Source organism: Mastigoproctus giganteus, chromosome 10, assembly GCF_048544385.1.
Source record: "Mastigoproctus giganteus isolate SK-2022 chromosome 10, ASM4854438v1, whole genome shotgun sequence".
Taxonomy (NCBI): Eukaryota; Metazoa; Arthropoda; class Arachnida; order Uropygi; family Thelyphonidae; genus Mastigoproctus; species Mastigoproctus giganteus.
In genome coordinates, this window is record NC_143584.1 from 94,408,278 (window position 1) to 94,429,527 (window position 21,250).

At 37.3% G+C, this 21,250-nt stretch overlaps 1 pseudogene across 1 annotated transcript in view; it reads right to left on the reverse strand.

Annotated features, from left to right (window-relative positions):
• LOC150079164 (allatostatin-A receptor pseudogene) overlaps positions 1-15,893 on the reverse strand; it is a 74,511-nt pseudogene extending 58,618 nt beyond the window's left edge. Inside the window, exon 1 of the transcript XR_016547579.1 lies at positions 15,726-15,893. The product of XR_016547579.1 is annotated as an allatostatin-A receptor pseudogene (transcript). The remainder of the gene's footprint in view (positions 1-15,725) is intronic.
• Positions 15,894-21,250: the final 5,357 nt, after the last annotated feature.

Genomic DNA, 21,250 nt, shown 5'->3' on the forward strand with positions numbered 1-21,250 from the left:
CTAATTAAAACGAAAAATTCAGAGATTTGGGCGTGGATATTTAAAAATATATACAGTATATTAAAGAAAATGGTCACAGCGTTGCTTTATCTTTAAAGAAAACTATTTGGATGTCAGCAGTTATCATTACATCTAATATATAGTATAATCATAAATATTATAATTATTAATTATCAGACATTATCATTGGAGCAGGAGAAGACGGAATATTTATATGCGTCCATGAGAATAGGATACTGATCATCATCAGCCATTTTCAATCCACTGCAGGATGGAGGCCTCTCCAGCAACTTTCCAGTTCCCTCTGTTTTGTGCAATGGCCATCCATTTACTACCCACAAACTCATGAATTTAATCAATCCATCTCCGTCGTTGTCTTCTAGGTTTTCTTCTAGCTCCTCTTGAGTACCATTCTGTTATTTTCTTAGTCCATCTGTCATCATGTCTTCTAACTATGTGTCCTGCCTAATCCATGTGTGTTTCTCTTCTTATCTAACAGTCTGATTCCCAATATAATTCATTCCATTCTGCGCTGTGTAGTTCTCAGCTTCTCTTCCATTCTTTTGGTGAGTGCCCAAGTTTCACTTCCATAAGTCATGGCGGGGAGTATACATTGGTTCATTATTTTACGTTTCAGACAAATTGGGATATTGCTCCTCAGTACGTGACTATATTTCCCGAATGACATCCATCCAAAATTCATTCTTCTCCTGACTTTCAGCCATTTATCGTTATTACAGCTAATGACTTGTCCCAGATAAGTATATGACTCCACCTTTTCAATTACTGCTCCTTCAATGATAATACCGAAATCCTATTTCTCCGACAGTTTAACAGAAATATCCACTTTCTCTACGTGCATTCATGTGGAAAATACTTTTATGCGGATGTTTCTAATTAGATTTTGTGGAAGTCCCGTTTCCGTTTTATTATTTTTAACAATTTTAGAAATGTTCTGTTTATATTATTGGACGACCAAATAGGTCGAGAGTGTTTACAACTAGCCATTTCATAATTAATAATATTTTAACAGCATTGAGCGGTCACGTGGGCTCGAACACAGTCACTCCAATGCGTGTGCTATTGCACACGTGCATTCACCATTCACCTACGTCGGGACTAATTAGATCCAGCTCGTATGAAATTTACCCCATAGTCAGTCCGCCCCTAAATAAACCTGATTATGTTTTTATTTTCAAGCAAGATGATTAAAGTTTATTTTGAAAGAAGTTCATGAGGACCGCTCAGGTAATAAGAAAGTTTAAACGAGATAAGTGCAATTGATCTACAAATAAAGCTGACAAATATGTCAATGGTCTTTACTGAGGTCTTGAAGCATGTACCTTGTGGCAGGAATTGACAAAAAATTGTTATAAAGAACAACGGTATTAGATGAATTAATAGCAAAGGAGACAATATGTTAGTACATAGTTCTTAACTGGATGTGAAGACAGAATTGCATATTGAGGCCCTCGTGGTAGGCGCAGTCACCGTCCTCCCCACATATGATGGAAAATATCCGAGTTGGAATCCTGTCAGTGACGTGAGGAATTATGGGCCTTTTTCGTAACCTGCTCAAGGCGCCGATAGCATGCTTTTTCTCCCGGAAACTTTTTTTTTTTTTTTTATCCAGAAACAGCAAATCGAACACAGAACACACGCAATATGGCCTAAGTTTCCGATGCGTCTAAAACCCCCTACAACAACCAACGAACCCGCTTATTGAGATAACATTTGATACAATTCAAAGGCATTGAAATTGCCCATTAAATTCATTTTTCACATAATAAAATCATGACGCATGATTTTCCAAACCTCTAGACAAAAGAGGTCTGCAATGTTGTTGTCTGGCCTGGAGTTTCGGATAACTTTAGATTCATACTTTTGTGGCAAGGGCTAGATGATGAAGTCTTCATATATTTCGGATCTGGTTGATGAGTTCAGATTTGTAGAATCTGCTTGTAACGAATTTGTTATAGTCAATTCTCTGCTTTGGAGTACGGCATTTTGGGAATAACCTGTTTGTTTGTTGAAATCCGTTAAGTTTGAGGATGTAGAGTTGCCTGGTCCTGATACTGTTTGGAAGGAGCTGCAGTGATTGTGGTCGTCAATGGCACACACAGGAATTGTTTGGGAGAGGGAGGGTTCTCGTGCATTCTACTTTGGTAGCTTTTACAAGCAGAATGATGGCACAATTATATAATATAAAAGAGATTTATCATGTATAGGAACGTAATGTATACAGCATTAATGTACTGTTATATTATTTAATTTTCCATTTATTTATTTTTTAGTAATTTTTGAAATATAAATATTTGCTCGAATATATAAGTAAATATTTTGGATGCCGCCTGTTGTTGCAGTCTTGATTGTAATGCGGGTCTTTATTCGTATCAAGAAGCATTTCCAAAAACAGTAGACAAATTGTAAAAATGAAGAGTATTATTTAAGAAAAAAATAATTTTTATTAAAGAGCACAGGGGGAAGGGGGAGGGGGCATTCGGAATTTGTAGTTTCGTTATTACTGAATCAGTCAGTATCACATTATTGCCAAGATTCAGACTTACAAGTAGAGTAACACAAACAGATGGGAAAGGCTAAATATTTGCTATAAGTTTCCTAATCGATAAATAAAACTAGTTTCGTTGTTGCATATGTTTATTTTTTTCCCTACCTAGAAATAATCTCCCATAATTAAGCACCCATGAGCTGGCAACCCTAGCTACAGCGTATGTGCAGTTCTTAAAATGAAACCACTCCTACATAATTGTCCTCGCAGGTAGCACAGTGGTAATAATTACCATACTCCTTCCCTGAGCAGAAAAGACCTGAGGTCCAATCCCGTCAATGACGCGAGGAATTTTTATTGAACTTTTTCACAGAGTGATCACCAGATTTTCGGTCTCAGAGAAAAGTTTTCATGGTTTTATCTTCCTTAAGTTCGTGATTTTCGTTCAGCAAACAGGCAAACCAACCGCAGTGACAGACACAATATGCTGATGCGTCATAATAGCATTAGTTGCCTTATTACTAGAGGCCTGGTTCTAATATTCAACGTAGCCTTATTGCATTACAACCACAGTTGAATTAGAGGTATTCTGCTCAAGCAGTCAGAACCTTAAAATATAAGTGTAATAAGTTGCTATATAAATTACATTCTCCTTTGAGCACTTGAGTTATGCACTTAACTCATTTAAAAACAGACACGGAGGCTTTTCCACTGTCTGTGGAGTGGAATTGCCATACATCTGGATCTTTAATGGCGCAAGCAAAAATTATGGGCCATTTCAGTGTCCTGGTTTTTCCATTAGGGAAAGAAAAAGCGAAAAATTAGCTTTTAGATTAAAATAATTAATTCGAGTTCATATCACAATAAGATAAGTGGAGCAGACATCCCCGGAAGTCCCAAGCCAAATTGGCTCTCATCTTGTGGAGCACTCTAGTCCCGCGATCTTTAATTTTTTCCCTGGTCTGGGTGGATTCCTAGGCTAGGGTAAATCCCGACCTCTCCCCTCCCACCTCTTCGCTCCTCCTCCGGATGCCTCCTTTCTTCATCCTCCTCTCTCTTTCCCACTTCCATCTACTACTTTTACTATCTTCACCACTCACTTCTCCCACCCATTTTTTTTTTTTTTTACTTGGTTCTCCGCCAGGGTCGCTACCCAGCGATAGTGGTGGGAGGGGAGTTAAAGTCAGATCTACAAGGGCCTTGCTGCCAAGTAGCCAGAGAAAAACAACAGAATAAAACACTACTGTACTAACACAAACGAGACATTGCACTTTTTCTGGGTTTTCCAGTAGTACTGCATCTCATGACAAGAGTACAAAGGGCGCAAATGAGTGTAACTGCCGGTGACGCTTGACCCCTAATTACTAAGCCACTATTACAGTAAGATTCCATTAGCTAATAATTTTCTTTTATGCGGGGGGGGCAATCATTTTTTGTAGTGCTGAGTCCAAGCGTTCGTTCTGATTTTTAAATTGTTAATACTAATAATATTTTATAATTTGAAAACTTTATTTAATAAAATATAATGTCTTAATTTGAGTTGTGTACGCACGCACAAGCTTTTTAATAACACAGTTATTAAAGAAAACACTTTATTCCGGAAATTCAAATAACATAGACTGGAATGAATTAACTGGAGTTATTGATGGGCATTTTTAAACCTGCATAAGTAGCAAAATGCATATGCTATTCTAAGAAGGGTGTGATATACACGTTCTACGTAGACAGATAATTATCATACAGTTAATTAGAAGGGGCGGAATTTCCATCTAAAATGGAGGACTTATTAGAAATCCGTGACATAAGAAATGGACTTCCATCTGCTTTTGGACACTAATTCATGATGATAAATGAATACAGTTCAGCTGTGTTTGGAAATCTAAACTACTTTTTTCTGATTTAAAAAAGAATGCTTCGTTTATATATAAGTGGGACAGAAGCAGAGGAGAGTATAAAGGTGTGGTGGATGTAGGCTGGTATCCCGGTGAAAATCTAGGGTGCGTTAATTAACACTCTCCCATTTATATATAGTTTTGTGGTACCGTAAATGCAGGAAATTAACAGGGGAATATGCGATTAAGGGCTTATGTTAGTTATCGGGGGTTGCATCTCGGGTAACTGGATTTTAAACTCGCTTAAACGTAACTGAAACGTGACACCATGCGGGATATCCCGTTCGACGTTATTGAGAATTCAGATAGGTTTCTAATAAATACTCCATTTTAGAAAAGGTTCCCTCTCTTTTTCTAATTAACAATTGTATTAGAACTGTTTTATTTTTCTTTACTTTACTGGAATGATTAAGTTTCGGTAGAAAAACTACAAAGTTTATTGATTGATATTAACAACTAAGGTCACGCGTCATTGGTATGTAGTGGCAGTTTTTATTAATTTCGGGATAATATATGTAAATGACCCAACACTAGAATCGTTAATCTGGCGTGTGAAATGCAAGTGACCAATAATATGTAAGTATAGAAGATGAGTTCTATTACCTACATGACCATTTCGGGGATTGTCACCTGTTAATCGGTGGGCAATGAAGCATCGTCAGTACAGCACATGACAACCCAATGATAATAACTTGCTGTTATACGCGACACATTTCAAAAAGTGCACATAATGAAACTCTTTTTGGAGCTAAATTTTGACTGTCTGGGTAATAACAAACAAATAGAAGCATACTTCTTTGTGAGGACCTGCTGATTTATAGTGGAAGGCAGGCAATTTATGATGATTTAATTTGTACTTAAAGGTCCTTTAGTAAAATGATGATTTCACTTATTCACAAGTCTTTACGAAAATTTAAAATGGGGCACCAATAGGACATTTCTGGTTTACCACAACGGTGAACAGTTAATTTTTAAAGCAACTAGAGCTGTTCCGCAAGGTGGAGTTTTATCCTCGATACTGTTTTCAACAGCACTGGAATCGTTCTTGTCAGAAAATCTTAATTTTTTTGGTTTATGCTGATGACCTCAAGCCCTTCGTTCATTCAAACACTCCCGACCTGTACAGAAGATCAAATTTGAGGTCCAAAATATAATGCTTACCTAAATAATTATCTTTATTCCATTGGACTCCACATAAATAAAGAAAAATCGGGACAACTCACGTCCTCGAAGAGGCGTGTAGAAAATGACAGCCGTACCTTCATCGACCTAGAGCAAATCCACAAGGTAATTGTGCGTAAGGGTGTAGGTGTGACCTGGGACAAGAATCTCAGCTTTATTGATCACTTATATTTCACTTCAGTGCCCTTAAAATAAATTTTATTCCATTCGCTGGAGCGTTAAGAAAGGATTAATAGGGATCACAAACCAGAAGCTATAGTTCTATATCTTTTAATGTGTATAGCTCTGTCATTCATCCTAAATACATCGGTTATCTGGTCATCTGCACCTCATACATACCAAAAGCTTGTTAATGCATTGCAGTACTGGAGGATGTCAAGTTTGAATTGGCATTTGAACAATCCTCCCACGATATTAAAATCAGTCCTCTGTACCACTCTTGAAATTACACCACGAATTACATCGTAGTCTTGAGGAACCTAAACATATTACAGCAACTAATTTCCCAACAGATGCAGTAAACAATATTGTGTCTTTTTATCCTCAAGGAGAGAGAGCAATCAGTTTAGATGAAAACTTTCAAACAACTTTAGATATTTAAATTTTTCATTCCCAAGCAACGTAGTGGAATACTATAATTCTCTACAAACTCTCTTTTCAATTTCTCAACTCAAGACTTCCAGTTGCTTTCCAGCGACTCTGCCAGACATAACAAGAATTTATTTGATTGACTAACCTCTCTATCTCAGCGTCTCCAAATTTTTTCCTTTGAACTATTATGTTTGCAGGGGCATTTGTCTAACAACCTTTTTTTTATAAATTGTGTATATGTATTGATGCAATATGTTAATTATGGACATTATTTAAAGATATATTGCAGACTGATAAAGATTGTAAGAAATGATAACAAAATTGTTGTCTAATATTTCAAAGTAAACTGATAAATAAACAAATAAAATTTCACTATTCCCTGTACCTGCCTCCATCCCTTCCCCCAATTCGATTCTCCGAATTTGTTCTGTATTTCTATGTTCGACGAGTGTAGATGGCCCTTTTACTTGGACGCATTCACGTCCTGTATAAATTCTGCGTTAATCTAGCTAAAAAAACTGTATTGGTACATCCTGCTAATGACTCAGTTGTTCAACATTTACAAGTGTGGGCCAGTGCCATTAGTTGATGATGGCATTGACCCAATGGTTAAATTATGATTTAGTTGACACGGTAACTGCAAGTTTTGTGTAACATAAAAGAATATTCAACACAATGCTGAACATTTACACCTCCAAAATGAAGCTTAAATTCTGAAGCAGAAGTTATAATATCCTCTTAGCAGCTGCTCCCTCAACATCGGAATATCGAATACTGTCTATTTACAATACATAGAGAAATGAGAAAATCGGAATCCTGACAGAATTCTCATTATCTTAAAACTCTTGCCCAAACAATCCTGACAACCGTTTCGTCCAAATTATATGGGCGGGGATTAGCAGAAATGATCTGTGAAACTCTAGCAACAATAAATAAGAAGTACATTTGCTGTCTAGACAGATTAAGTAATCAACTGAGAGGTAAATTTCGTCCAGAGATACAGATCTGATACATCTTCGTCATGTTAACTTTTCAATCCTGGCAGAGAAGACATTTTTGCCTCAAGTTTCAGAGGAATTCTCAGTCAGAAGATAAACAATTTCTTTTATAACATTGTTCAGACCATTTCTGGAATTAAGATTTATTCATCTTTCTTCAGCTATCTGGTCGCACGCTAAGTTTCATTTCAGATTTTATTTTTTACATTTTTCCAGATTATTCTTTTCAGCGTGCACTTTTTTAAAGTGACACTAAAGAATTTCATTTGCGATTTTTTTACTTTTCATGGAAATACAAGTCTATAAAAAATAAGATTAGACCTTAAGAAAAGTAGCTGGAAAGCTCTCGTCTTCTCTTGGTTATAAAACAGATTCATAAATGCAATAATCTTACTAGGAAGTTTTAATCCTGTTGGACACAAAAGAGAACTCGAAAGTCCTCCTATTTTTACGTAAATAAATTTTTCTTTTCAGATTTCTACGTTAATAAAATATTTATGCTTCTTCAAAGTCCCAAGGAACTTTCATTCCTTAGAATTAAATGCATGATCTTGGAATTTGACAAATAGTTCGGAGTCGTATTGCAATATATTTATTAAACTCATTAATACTTAAATAATAAACTGAAATGGATACCCCATCTTCTTCGGGTGTTATCGTGGCCTGTTTCTTAGTATTTTGTTATTATAATTGCCCATCTAGTTGGGCTTCAGTCACTGGCATACCAGCGTGAAAGTGATTGTTGTTTAGTTCCACCATTTAATTGATTAATTAAAATACTGCTTCACACAAAATTAGATCGCTATTTTAGTGTCTTTCGATTCAGGTAGCTCCAAGTGACATATTTTACAGCTTTAATTGTCCAAGTATGTTTTTTGAATATCTTGCATACTGGATCTAATGGAAAATTCCCTGTTGGCTTATGAACTCGTTTAATGCCTACGTATTCACAGATTTCCAGAAATTCACTCCCAGTTTAAATGTTTAGACGAGCGTTTTCTGAAATGTCTGCACATGCTTGCTGAAAAGACAGTGATTTAAAGATTTAATTTCATTTAAGTGCAAATTATAGCAAAATGTAGAGCTGAAGTGGGATCATTGTCAGTATCCCCGTTGTTGGAAAGCCACTCCGAATTATTTTCTGCAAAATCTGTACCAAATTTGATAATACTGAGGACCACTATGTTGAATAATGCGTCCACAAATACCAGAGAATAGATTTTTTTTTTCGTCGTTGGCTTAATGCATTCCTAAGCACCCGTCTTGTAAGAATTCACAACAAGTTACAAGTACAAGAGAAATTAAACATAAAAAGCAATGTTGACATAAAAAAAAGTGTACATTGCGAAGAGAAAGGAGGCGGGTGAAACTTAACTATTTTTTTTCCCCTTTCAGGCTTTCTACTTACTTTTTTTAAGGACAACCCTCGATGGAACGTTGTAATTATAAGATGTTACATAATTATCTGCGGAGGAAAGTCTTTTTTCCACTAATTCGTCAGCAACTCCGCGCATGAAAATCAACATCACAATGTGTATCTTGAAATTTTTGAGTTTTTGTTGAAGTTTAAAGTGCACTGCGCAGAGACTGGAAGAGGGGGTAGCGAATTAAGTGAGGGTTATCTGCTGACGATTCTGAAGTATTTGATGAAATGCTTCACGCGACACTAATGATTAGTTAACGATTGACTGGCAACTATTACAGTAGATTACTTATCAGTTGTCCCACTCCGACTATTTGGGTCAATTTTTAGTATATCTCAGCGCATAGTTACGCAACTGAGATTTAGACGGCTTACCTCTTTTATTCTTTCGCAATTAACCACCTCTTTCTCTTCCTAAATACGACTACGTTCAGAGAACCAGCGTAATTAGACTCGTTAACAAACAGGCTGAATTTTAATAACTATCTTATCATTTCGCGCGCTCTGTGCGCTCACCTCGGGGCATTCTGCGGCACAGTCTACTCGTTCCTTTTCCGAACTTGCTTATCTTGCGATCACTTCGGAAACACGGAGCCAAATAAAGCATTTCGATATCGCGGTGAGGAATCTAGGCCGATTCTGTCCGTATGCCACGATAGCTGATCTGTAACCAGAGGCATCGTGCCACCTCCGACAACTGACGATGAAAGAAGAAAGGCAAGTAGATTATGAAGCCGCTGCTCTTTTATTCTCTCAACTTACGTGAAAGCCACCTATTCATCCTCTGGTCATCGTTCATAGTTAATGTCCAGGAACGAAACTTTTCTGTTCTTCACCAAGTTAATCACTTAGCTGAAGAAAGAGTTCGTTTCGGAACTGCTTCGTGAAGAATCTTGTCGGTATTTTTTGGATATAACAGTTGGGAAAATTTGGAAACATGGTGACCTGACAATGGATTCATTTGAGTTTTCACGAGTTTGGAGTAATTGGCCTATAAAGTAAGTAGGCAGCGCATTTTAAGCTTCAGAAGTGACACAAGATTTTGCTTTACTTAAATCGAGGTTGCACCGAATGCCACAAATCGTGCCTCGAACATTTTCCGGAAATTACGAAGTTTAATGGCTGTAGGGGTAAATAGCACGATTACCTTTCTAGTTACGTCAACAGCAAATAGCTGTATCCGTTTCCCCCTCTTCCTGATGAAGTCGCTTGTTGAGATTTTTTTGGTTAGCTGCTTGGTCTAGTTTGGTTAATTGCTTTCAGACCAGGGTAAAACTGGAAAATAAAAGAAATTGTAAAGATTTTTCAAAGGAAAAAAAGTTCACGTTTTCCGTGGTTTCTTCCCTAGTAGCCAACAGGAAATTGCGATTCAAATATCATAGGTCAGATCAGATCCGAAATTAGAAAGAAATTAGTGCTGGCGTCTTCTTGTATGTATTCCTTGACAGGTTTCAGAAACCACTGACTTTTTAAATATTTTTTGGGCTCCGTCTGTTTATAAATCTAAAGATTTATATAATTTCTTTATCACTTCGAAGTTATCTCTTAACAGTAAGCATGTGATAATACAACTTTTCCAGTATGAAGACCTTTTGCCAGTCTTTGGACCACGCACTTCGTAATTTAATATCCAATACAGTAGATCATGTTCGAAATTCAGGTTGCCTCTCATTCCCTTGGCAACAGCGATTTAGCAGAACGATGTTCCAATTTCGAGCAGATTATTTGTACCATTTTACTAATACAGATTACTGCAACTCATTTGAACTCTGCGATACATGTCGCTTAAGGAATTTCCACTGGTTAATATTAATCCAGAGTAATAAGAAGAGACGGTTATTTCGCCTCGCGAAGTTAAATATTTGGATCAGTGAATCGCTGAGAAAATTATTGTACGAGTGGATGATTGTAGTCAGGTATGGTTGATCCCTGTGGTGTTATATGAGAAGAATATTGCAACTCTATATTACATAACCCATTTCGGAATACAGTATAACCGTATGCATCGCAGATTCTTCTACAGATCTGATGAAGGTAGTTGTCTCCCACTAGGAAAGTTTGGCTTTTCATACAGAAAATTATTCAAATCGATCTTCAGAACACACTGTGTTCTGAATTAGTCTCAGCAGGCGCACTTTCATCTGAATATTGTGGCCACCATTAAAGTTGTCCTTACAAGAAAAGAAAACTTCACATTCTAAAGGCCTCTCCCTACTCAAGGAAGCAGTTTAGTGCAGTTTCACTGCATACTTTAAACTTTGTTTTACTTGAAGAATATGGACCGCATGGGTTAAAAACATGTTCTTCTTTTGGATCACGTTATACCACATCTGTGGCAAAGGATCTGCGGAACATATCATTTTAAAAGTTGGAATCCAGCCCTGCTTTGCACCTTCTATTCTGTAGTTCCATAGATGTGTTTTTATAGAGGATGGGGTGTTAACCGAGAATTTTCACTATCATAATTGCCATAACTGCCAACTCAATCGACGTCATACTTTGCGATTTTTGGCTCTAGCGGTATTTGAAGGCGAGTCTATACTGCAATATTCGCTCTCGCAATTAATTATCCACGAAATTGTGAACATTGACTGATCTGCATTTTGCTTTCAGTTTTCGCTGTCTTGAAGTTATTTGGATGTAATGGCGTTCATACCGAATAAAGACTCCCATAATGACTTGCTGAACTTCCTGTCTAATTCTCCATCAGCAGTACGACCATGTACTAAACATTATGTTTATACGGAAGCTGTATCGTATTATATATCCAGTAGAGTAGGCTAATCTTAATTATTCTTATTTTCTCGATTTGATAATATAAACCAGAGCTATGATGCTCAATGCTTTCTACATATTGAGCATCATAGACTATCATCATCTTTTACAAATACTGATTTCAATATTTGTAAAAGAATAATATCATATTGAGGTAAACTTCTCTTATTCTTTTACAAATTATTTTCCCAATATATGACATAACATCATTTTACAGATTGCCTATTACGGAAATCTTTTTCAATGTCAAAATCATCACAGTGCTTCATCTTGTATACCACCCAATAAAGCCGCTGATGTTTTAAATACTATCCAGATGAAAAGAGTGCCTTCGCCCAGGGGCAGAAATTTACAAGCATAATATGGCTTCTTGGAGTGCAGTGGCATGTGATGCAAGAAAGCAAGTGAAAGCTTATGCAGCATCAGCCAAAAAAAAAAAAAAAAAAAAAAAAAAATATCACACCATTCCCTCCAAATGCCTGCCCAGTTCCTCCTTAAATTTATTTAACCTAACAACTTCCACAACGACAGATGGAAGTTTGTTCCAGCAATTAACCACCCGTTGGCTAAAGGCAAATTTCCGCACATCTATTCTACGTCTGTCTTTTCTTAATTTGAATTAATTCCCCCTTAGGTTCGTAATCTGAACAAGTGGAAGGATCCCATCAGAATTCAGCGTGCTCGAACTATTCAAGGTGACCTCAATCAGATCACTGCGCGGGTGCCTAGTCTCCAGCCGCTGCAATTTGCAGAACTTAAGCCTGTCTTGGTAAGAGGATCCCTTCATTCCCCTCACCAATCTTGTTGCCCTTCTCTGTACACTCCAAGCAAATCTACATCCTTCCTAAAATGGAGCCTCCAGACCTGTACGCAGTACAGGTTTGGAGGCCTCATTTTAGGAAGGATGTAGTTCTCAAGGTACTTCATTAATTCTCAAGGTACTTCATTGTGTTGTTTTAGTTTTTAGGAGCATTAGCAACTAAGGCCATATTGCTCTGGGGATATGCAGTAGTCATCCCTGACCTTTCCGTATCCTCCGTATTTGGTGGACACGGGCTCGAACCCCGGTCTAATCAAGAAGCGTGTGTTACACACTGCTGCTCCTGCCCACCTGGCTACGGAGGCGCCACTTCATTGTGTAATTAAGGCATATGATGAAGGTAGCCATAGTAAGGAACTTCAGCCGATCGCTCGAACTTAATTGAATACTAGCTCAGATCGTTCTCGTTGTATTCAAATTAATAGAGGAAGTTTGCACTCAATAGGAATTTAGCTTGATGAATCATGCTAATTTCGTGCTACCTCATGCGGAATCCCAACTGCTTTTGTTTTTAGTCTGCCTATGACTAAAACACTGGCTGAATCCTGTGACCTTACCTCATTAAGGGGAATTTACCGCATAATAATAATAGGAGCTATGAAGGTTTAGCTCCTATTATTATTTTGCGAGTGCTAGGAAAGCTTCGAGTCTTTCAGCTCTACAATGCTAAACAGCGTAACACTTTTCGTTTACTTTTTAGAATAATCTTATAAGATTATTCTAAAATGTGCGCTATTTCGGTGGGTTTTAAGGGCACTTTATTTTTATTCTTATTCGAATCGCTGCCATTGCTTTGGTGTAGGTTTTCTGTTTAAAATCAAGCAGCAATCCCCAACCGGCGAAACTGAAATATGTGAGATATCTGTCAGAAGGAACTGTACAAAGTACTCCGTCCTTTTTAAGCTACAGTGTGGATGAAAACACTCTTGTGCTGCTGTTGAAATGCGTAGTTTGAAATCCACTTTGAGGATCTATTTAGACCTTTTTACCAAATAAGGTAAGAAGAAGAAAAAATGCTGCCTTCATTCACGAATGGATTTTCTTTAGGATAACAACTCGCTCATATTGAAAATGAAAAGAGAGAGAGAGAATTTTCAGTTTATCGACAGATCGTATCTAGGTCATTTATTTAAATTTTGGAATAAATGACGAACAGTTCTGTAATTTAGAAATGCAGAAGTTCAGAATGGGAGTTTGCTCAGAAAGTTTAAAGCAAAAATATATATCTATATATTGCTCTTTCCCACGTAATAAAGTTCTACATAACTTTATTAGAGTTTTATTAAGTGGAAAAGCATTTTATAAGCTGCGCTTTTTTGTGACTCTTACGTGCAGTCTCGATTATGAGAAATTTTACCTTGAGAGAAAAAAAAAAACGTAACCTTTATATAGAAACCAGAAGTTAGTCTTCTTCGCTTCTTCAGATTGGGTATTTAAAAGTCAAATCTTTCCAAGTCGTTGAAAGCGTGTAGCTAGAAAATCGTCCTTCAAGGTCATACCTTGCGAAGACTGAAATGGGAAAACCCGCGTCTTTCATTCCTAATACCAAATAACTGAGGTAGCAGTGGCGCTGCGTGAAAAGGGTAAAGGACCTACTCCAAACTATAGAGATTGCATAAAAAAAGACGAAATAATCTCAAATCGGTGACCCCACTGATGTTCACAAAGCAGCGAAATGCGCTGAGACTAAAATGTACGTGAGACTAAAAATAGTCGTATTTATTGCAAATAAGATCAAATAAATAAAGCAAATAAATAAATTCAGGAACTGTACAAAGCTAAACATTTAGGGCCTACCGCAAAACATCATCATCATCGTGCAGTACAAAACTACATTAATTCTAACAGACCCTATAAACCGAATTACTGTCCACTTGCTTCGATGCCTCGTCAAAAAATATGGCAGTGCGAACAGCCTGTACAGTGAATATCCGATAAGCAGCAGACGAATCTGATATTAGTACCACATATTCTACTGTCCATCCAGTGATGTAGCTGTGTGGCCAACCACATAATAGGAAAATGAAGTCTAAACTTCTATTCAACAAGCACCATATGGGGAAGGGAAAGCATTGATCGCATGATTTGGGCTCGAAAATGAAAGCTGATCATATGGAGTGATCAGTTAAAGTTCAACAACGACGCGTCAGTCGATTGGAAATGCTATTGGCACGATATTCACACGAACGAGGTGGCAGTTTCAAGCATCAAAAAGGAGGAGGACGTAGCGCGATTGTATGGGGAGGATTCTGCAGAACTTGACAAACAAGTTTAGCATTTGTATCCATACCATGAGTGCAGCTGCTTATTAGCAACTTCTCAATGAGCATCTCGTGCCATTTATGGCATCCTTAGAAGAGATCACCAACCATTTCCAACAAGAAAATCCATAATGCGAATGGTTCTCAGCTAATGACATTGATGCGTGCTAGCTAGCTACTATGCCTATTGGACTTAAACCCCAGTAGAGAATATGTGGGAAATATTAGCAAAGTTTCAAGGAATGTGTGCCAGTTAAGTAATGTAGAAATTCTGAGAAGAGCCGTTTCTCATGCATGGAGTGCAATTACAAATAATCAACTTCAGAAATTCACTGGATCTGTGCCGAACAGAGTATTAAAGTTGTTATGAAGAGTTCTTTTATTGATATTAATAATTGTATCACTTCTAGAACAAATCGGATACCTTGAAACAATGCTATTTTGACAATTAATGGTCCAATGGTTAAGGTGTTACAAAATGATGGAGCCAGAGAAAAAGTAATGCTTCGTCGTGTATTAATTTTTGCCTCAATCAGTATACGATGCCACACTGCTTTTTCTCTGGCTCTCTCTCATTTTGTGGTACGTCTCAACCACTTGCATGAAGTCGATCATTCGTAACTACAAATACTCTGACTTACAAACTAATCGTGTGTATACTAAACTTTGTATTGTATATCTCAGTATAAAATCGTGGCGCAGATCCTCATAATAAATAATGATACAGACCACGCTATTCTACAGTGTCGTTGCTACTGTTATAGAAATGATATACAATATCAGAAAGAGAATTTAATAGTTTAAATAAATTATATTAAAAAAGGAAAAATTGTCCTTGCTTGGATAACAGAGAAATAATGAAATCCAAAAGGATTCTGTTTAGCATCCTGTTGGTTTTCAGTGTTTCTCTGTCGTACCAAATAATGCGTTTGCATGCTCATGCTTGATATAGGACTTTCATCAGTACAGAGAATTCAGGCCTCTCACATTCAGTCCACGATTATTAAATCTACGCTTTGAATTGGAAGGTATAATGCAGAAGAAAGGTCGAATACTTAAAGGTAGAGATGCATAGTCGGGTGGATCCCAAAATACTCATTCTCCTACCGCTTTGGCTAATTATTGGTCAAAGATGTCTTTTACCACTGCTGAAATATTATACTTTGACACCCAATAAATTTCATCTTACCTGCTCTTAGCGTGAATTTTCTTGCGCACGCTGCGGGAGCGTATCTGTAAATGATAAACTCCTCGAAGCGAAAGCGTTCACTTACCTTCGCTTTTCACTTCAGCAAGACGCCACGGTGTGTTCAAAGTCCGGGACAAAGCACCTCGTCGAGAATGCGGCGGCGACTGACCCACGGCTTTGCTACCACTTCCGACCGCCGACGTCTCAGTTTCGGAGAGTCCACCCGGCCCAGTTGCAAGTTAAGTCGTCACGTGGGAAAACACCACCCAGGCTTGTGTGTTAGTTGTGAGAGATCTCGAGAGCCAATGACAAACAAGCCGGGGTGGCTGCATTCACTCTTCCCGCTTCATATCGAGATTCACGTGGAAGATAAGTCGTGTTCGTCAAATGTGCACGGAAAGATGCATGACGAGACATGCAGCGGCATATCTGATTGGTTGTCAATTTTGAATGGTTCCGTAAATATAACGGGACTCCTTCATCATCGTCAAGGTTATTACGCAGAAACGTACCTGGCCGAATGACACGTGCATTTCAACCTATATTTCAGACTGAGACAGTCGTACGACAAATGTCTGTATACACGCGCTAATAAAAAGTTAGGAGTCACGGAGAGGTAGCTAAAATAAACAGGATGTCCTTCTAATTTGTAAAGCTTGTCTCTCGAAGAAAGTTAAGAAGTCATTGAAAGTTTGTTGACTTAAGGTTACAAACAGGGCTGACACTGGCTGATTTTCAATCACGCTTTTAGTTTGAACCATTTCCTCAAATAAATAAATTGAGATCACCGGTTTCGGAAGGAGAGTGAAATTGTCTCTCCTGGAAAACAATTTTAAAACGTCACTCAATAAATTAATATTTTAAACGCGTGTTATGGATGATGTCCATTACCGAAGTACTGTAATTTAATTCTACGACTGTAATGAAATGTTGTTTGGCGGTGCCATTGAATTGGGCCTGGACCCAATCTGCATTCTTTACACCTGAATCCCCTCCAAAAAAGTCTTAAATTTTCCGCAATTCAGCAATGATGTAACCAGTCGAATTTAAATTAAAATAAATCAAAAACTGAAACCGCATTGTGAGTAACCTGCAGGTCTCCTGGCACCCGACCTGACCAACTCTTTGAGTACTCTACAGAGTATACACAAATAATACTTAAACCAGAAATATATATACGTCCAATATTAATCATCGAGTGGTACATAAGTACATACGGCATATCTCATTTTTTTGAAGGGTCAGCCGTCAAATTTCAGAAGAACAGCAAGGTGCGGGTCCTCTAGTTCTGTAATAATCATTCTGTAGGAAAATAATACATAACGTGTTAAATTTAGAATTTTGATTTTAAAGTCAGGCTAAGAGAATACAAATAATTGAAATGTTATCACTGCGTGAATCCTGGAATCATATTATCAGGTTATTATTGTGCTCATGGACCCGTTTCCGAGATGAGCAATGAGCAGAGGGTGTTGACACATGCGAAACTGGAATGAAAAACGAACGTGGTACCACAGAGACAGTAGCGCCCTCGGGTGGAAAAGAGGACTTCTGTTTTGAATTCAGTAAAATATATATAAATAATTTGGAAAGATCATTTTCATTAATTGCCTTATTAAAATGATACTTTAGGAAGGGTACAAGAAATTTGCTGCCTACGATCGTCCCTTAATGTTGTACAATCCGAATTCCGTACAATTCCATATGGAGCCAATTCTCATGGATTGGGAAAAACGTACATTGCAATACGGACCGATTTTGAAATGTTAGGTTAAATAATAGGAAAGATTAACAACCTGGAAGTTTAATGGCTCTCTCTGTTGTAAAGGTTAATTTTTATATTTTCAGAGTCAATTTTTATGTCCAAATCTAGATAGTTGCCACGTAGGTTGTCTATATTAGCTTTATCTAATGTACATTGTTTATTTAGGATATTTGCAGCCGAATTTTTGGATGAAATTTGGACGTTTGAAATGCATACATCTACGATTCTAAAAATTAACAAATTTGTGGAGTAGTTTCTGACCACGTTGGCCCATGGATGTTCCTTTGACTTGCTAAGTGCTGTTCCATCAGATGGAAATTTGTGGGAAATATATTTGGTTGCCAATATTTTTACAGTAGACGATACAGTGAATAAACTTCGAAAGCCAAAAGTTTGGATGTGGTTTATACTGTTATTTTACAATGCAACTATAATTGTTAAAAGGTTTTTCCACGCCGTTTGACATAGCTGACCCTAACTGATATAAATCTGAAACCTACTGGTGATTTTTCTTAAATTTTGGAATGAAGTACGCAAAGGGCAATTTTTAATTATTATTTATCTTAATTTTTTGTGCAATTCCTTGGCGCGACTTACTGTCTAGAAAACGAATGCCCACCAAATAGCATACATGTATTAATTATCACTTTGTGTATATCATAATTTTTATCTTAATTTTGATTTTTAATATATTTTGGTCTTAACCTTTGTACATTCCTTTTTGTATTCGTTGTTCATTCATATCCAATATTTAAGATCACACACGGTGCACTCAGCACAAGCTATTCGAGGTTCTATCCAAGGGAACTAATTTACGACCCCGGACATACTGAACCACCACGGATTTCTACTTTATTAGCTTTTTCTTTTTTTAATCTCCTGAAATTACTGAAGATGGATGAGACGCAATTTTCTTACTACAACACCTTTTTTTCCTCCTTTACGAAGTTCAGTAAATTTACGTTACTACTTCGCAAGCTATAGTTATCTTCTCATCTGTAGCTGGTTTTCATCGCGTCTGACTTAATCTTAAACACAACACACATTTAGCTACTTTATTACTGTAATAGGCTACCTTATTTATTTATTCGCCATTTTTTTAGTATTATAATTTTCTGAAGCAAAAGAGAAGTGTTTTGCTTCAGAATTTATAAAAACCGGTTGCATTTTGCAACACGCGTTTCTTATTGCTCCTTGGAAACGGCAAGTTTTATATTTTGCGTTTCTATTTTAGCATTCATCTTCAATTTGGTTTTCCGTTGGGTCAACAAAATCAGTATGCACGTTAATAATGTTACAGTTGTTCTTTATCCACTTGGCCTAACCCAAAAACCTAGATTTCACTTGTTTTGTTGCCTGCATAATGATTATTACAGAAACAGAAGACCCGCATATTGCTTTCTTTCTTCGAAATTGATGGTTGATTCTTGAAGAATTCATTGAGATTGGGACGGTATAGAGCAATTTGCCGCGCGCGCGCGTGCGTGTGTGAGATTATATATAATTACGTAAACTTTGCTACATAATAGGTAATCATGAGATGAGATTTGTGTGGCAGTTCTTTTAAGGTGAGGGGATAGGTTAATCTCTCAATGCGAAATTGGGTAGAAAGATTCATAAAGAATATTCTAAGTAAATTTGAAGGTTTGAAACGAATTAGAGCTGTTCCAAATTTATATCAATGTTTCTTTGGGCATGAGCTGCAGAATCGGAATTGGACCTTACACATCTCCAGGGACTAACAAAACATGTGCTAAAAATTTGATGTTCATTCGATTTTTCCTTCTTGAATAATACCCGAACACACTTCGATTTATGTACAGAGAGAACTCGAGATTTTATGGAAAAAACGACGACTTTCTATTGGTTCGACTTTAACATATATTTCGTTATTGCGCGACAATCTTTCCAAAGACCAAAATAAAAAAATTCATGATAATTGAACAACCACTATAAATCGAATTGTTGTTACGTGCGGACGCTTATAATTTGCGAGTGTACCTAATAAGATATTTCTTGAGACAGAGCAAAATACCGTTTGTATTTGATTTTTAAATTTGCTTCTTCCTTAGAAAATATTCGGTGGACACCAACAATACTCTTGCTTCACGAAGGGCAGTATGGATGATGATGGGTAGACTATTGGCGAATGCGAAGCTGTACAGGCATTTACGTAGGAGCTTTGCGGAATCTGTTTCAGGAAGATGACTGTCTCTTGTCACGTGAACGTTACATACCATTAAACACGCGAACTATTCCTCCAATATAGCATTAATCGTAAATGATCCAGCCATAGACAGTAGCATTGCATTTAGTGGAATTGTTAAACTGTTTAAATCAGTAATTTTCGAAAACAGCACTTTGCTATCTATCAGGGCACAGTGTAGCTTTATTATACTGGCTAAGACTTCAAATCTGGCGAATCCTCTCGTTGTACAGGGTAGTTATTAAAGCCTTTTCTCGTTGTTAAAAATTAACACAAAAATCTATAGGTAGTATCTTTTTTCGCATTGCAATCGTATGTGTGGGATTTTTTTAAAGAAATAATTCAAAATTTTGCAACGGGGTGGGGCTGAGCGATTTATTCACTCGCATAAACAAATTAGCTTTTGCCATCGCTATGAAAAGGAGTGACTTCGAGATCGGAGAAATAGTTTTGCTCGTCGTGGTCTTATTCTTCATTGTCAAGATAAAAACCTTGAAGCTGTAACTCTAACCTAAATAACCAAGTCCACTCAAGTTCGATTTAAAATGGTGCCTAAAGAGAAAACACTTTTAATTGAGCTGTATTACAAGAATGGCGATAATATTATTGCAACCCCTTAGTATAAAAAGATCTCCTTGTTGGAGAACCGTATTAAATATTATAAGGCGTATCGAAGACTGCTTCTATAACGATTAGTGAAGTACGAGAGTGCAGAAGTACAGGCGTCTGAATGACCGTGATTCAATCCCCCAAGTGACTGCTAAATACGGCGACGTTCTTGTATTCTTTGCATCTTAAGAATCCCTTTAATCTTATGGTCATCCCGAAGTACAAACGGAAACTTTATTGTGCTGCACGGTCAGCATCGCAGGAAGTGATTCAAAGGATTTTGATGAGGTGCAACAATAACAAGCTCGATCCAATTTGTTGAGGTGGTCCAGTACTCGCCTTATAACTCGTGCGAATGCTATTCCTTGGAGCTAGGTACGTAAAGCCTTAAAAGGGAGGCACCCACCTAATCGATTGAAGCCACAATACTATGAAAACTGTTAATGTCCCCCAGTTTATGATTTACAAGGTTGCGTTGGATTCAGAATGATTTTTTTAAAATCCTATCTGAGGATGAAGCGCACTTTCTCCTTGAGGTACTGTGATAGGCACGAACTGTGGAATTTGGACTAGAGAAAACCTTCATGTCCACGATAAGAATTACTGCATCCATTAAATATTATAGTATGGTGTGGATTTCCGGTAGTGTTCTTGGCCCTTCTTATTTTAGGCCATTAACAATTGAGGGTGTTTTGAGCAATGCACAGTTAACGGCAAACGATGCCTTAGTTTATTGCTGACCAATATTATCCCAGAAATTAATGACGTAGTTTACATGGAAGCATAATTTTTTGCATGGCGGCTCTACGCCCCCATATTGACAATGTTGAACAGCTCCATCCTACAATGAACTTTCATCGACCAGTAGATTATTAGTCGCCATTCTCTATGGCCCTTGGCCTGCAAAATCGCCCTACGTAATTTCAGGAGACTTTTGGTTTGTGGAGATTCCTAATCAGTTCTTTCAGATTTGAAGGACGTAATCCGTCCTGAGGTAGTTGCCTATTAGAAAATGATGTAGACGCGTCTA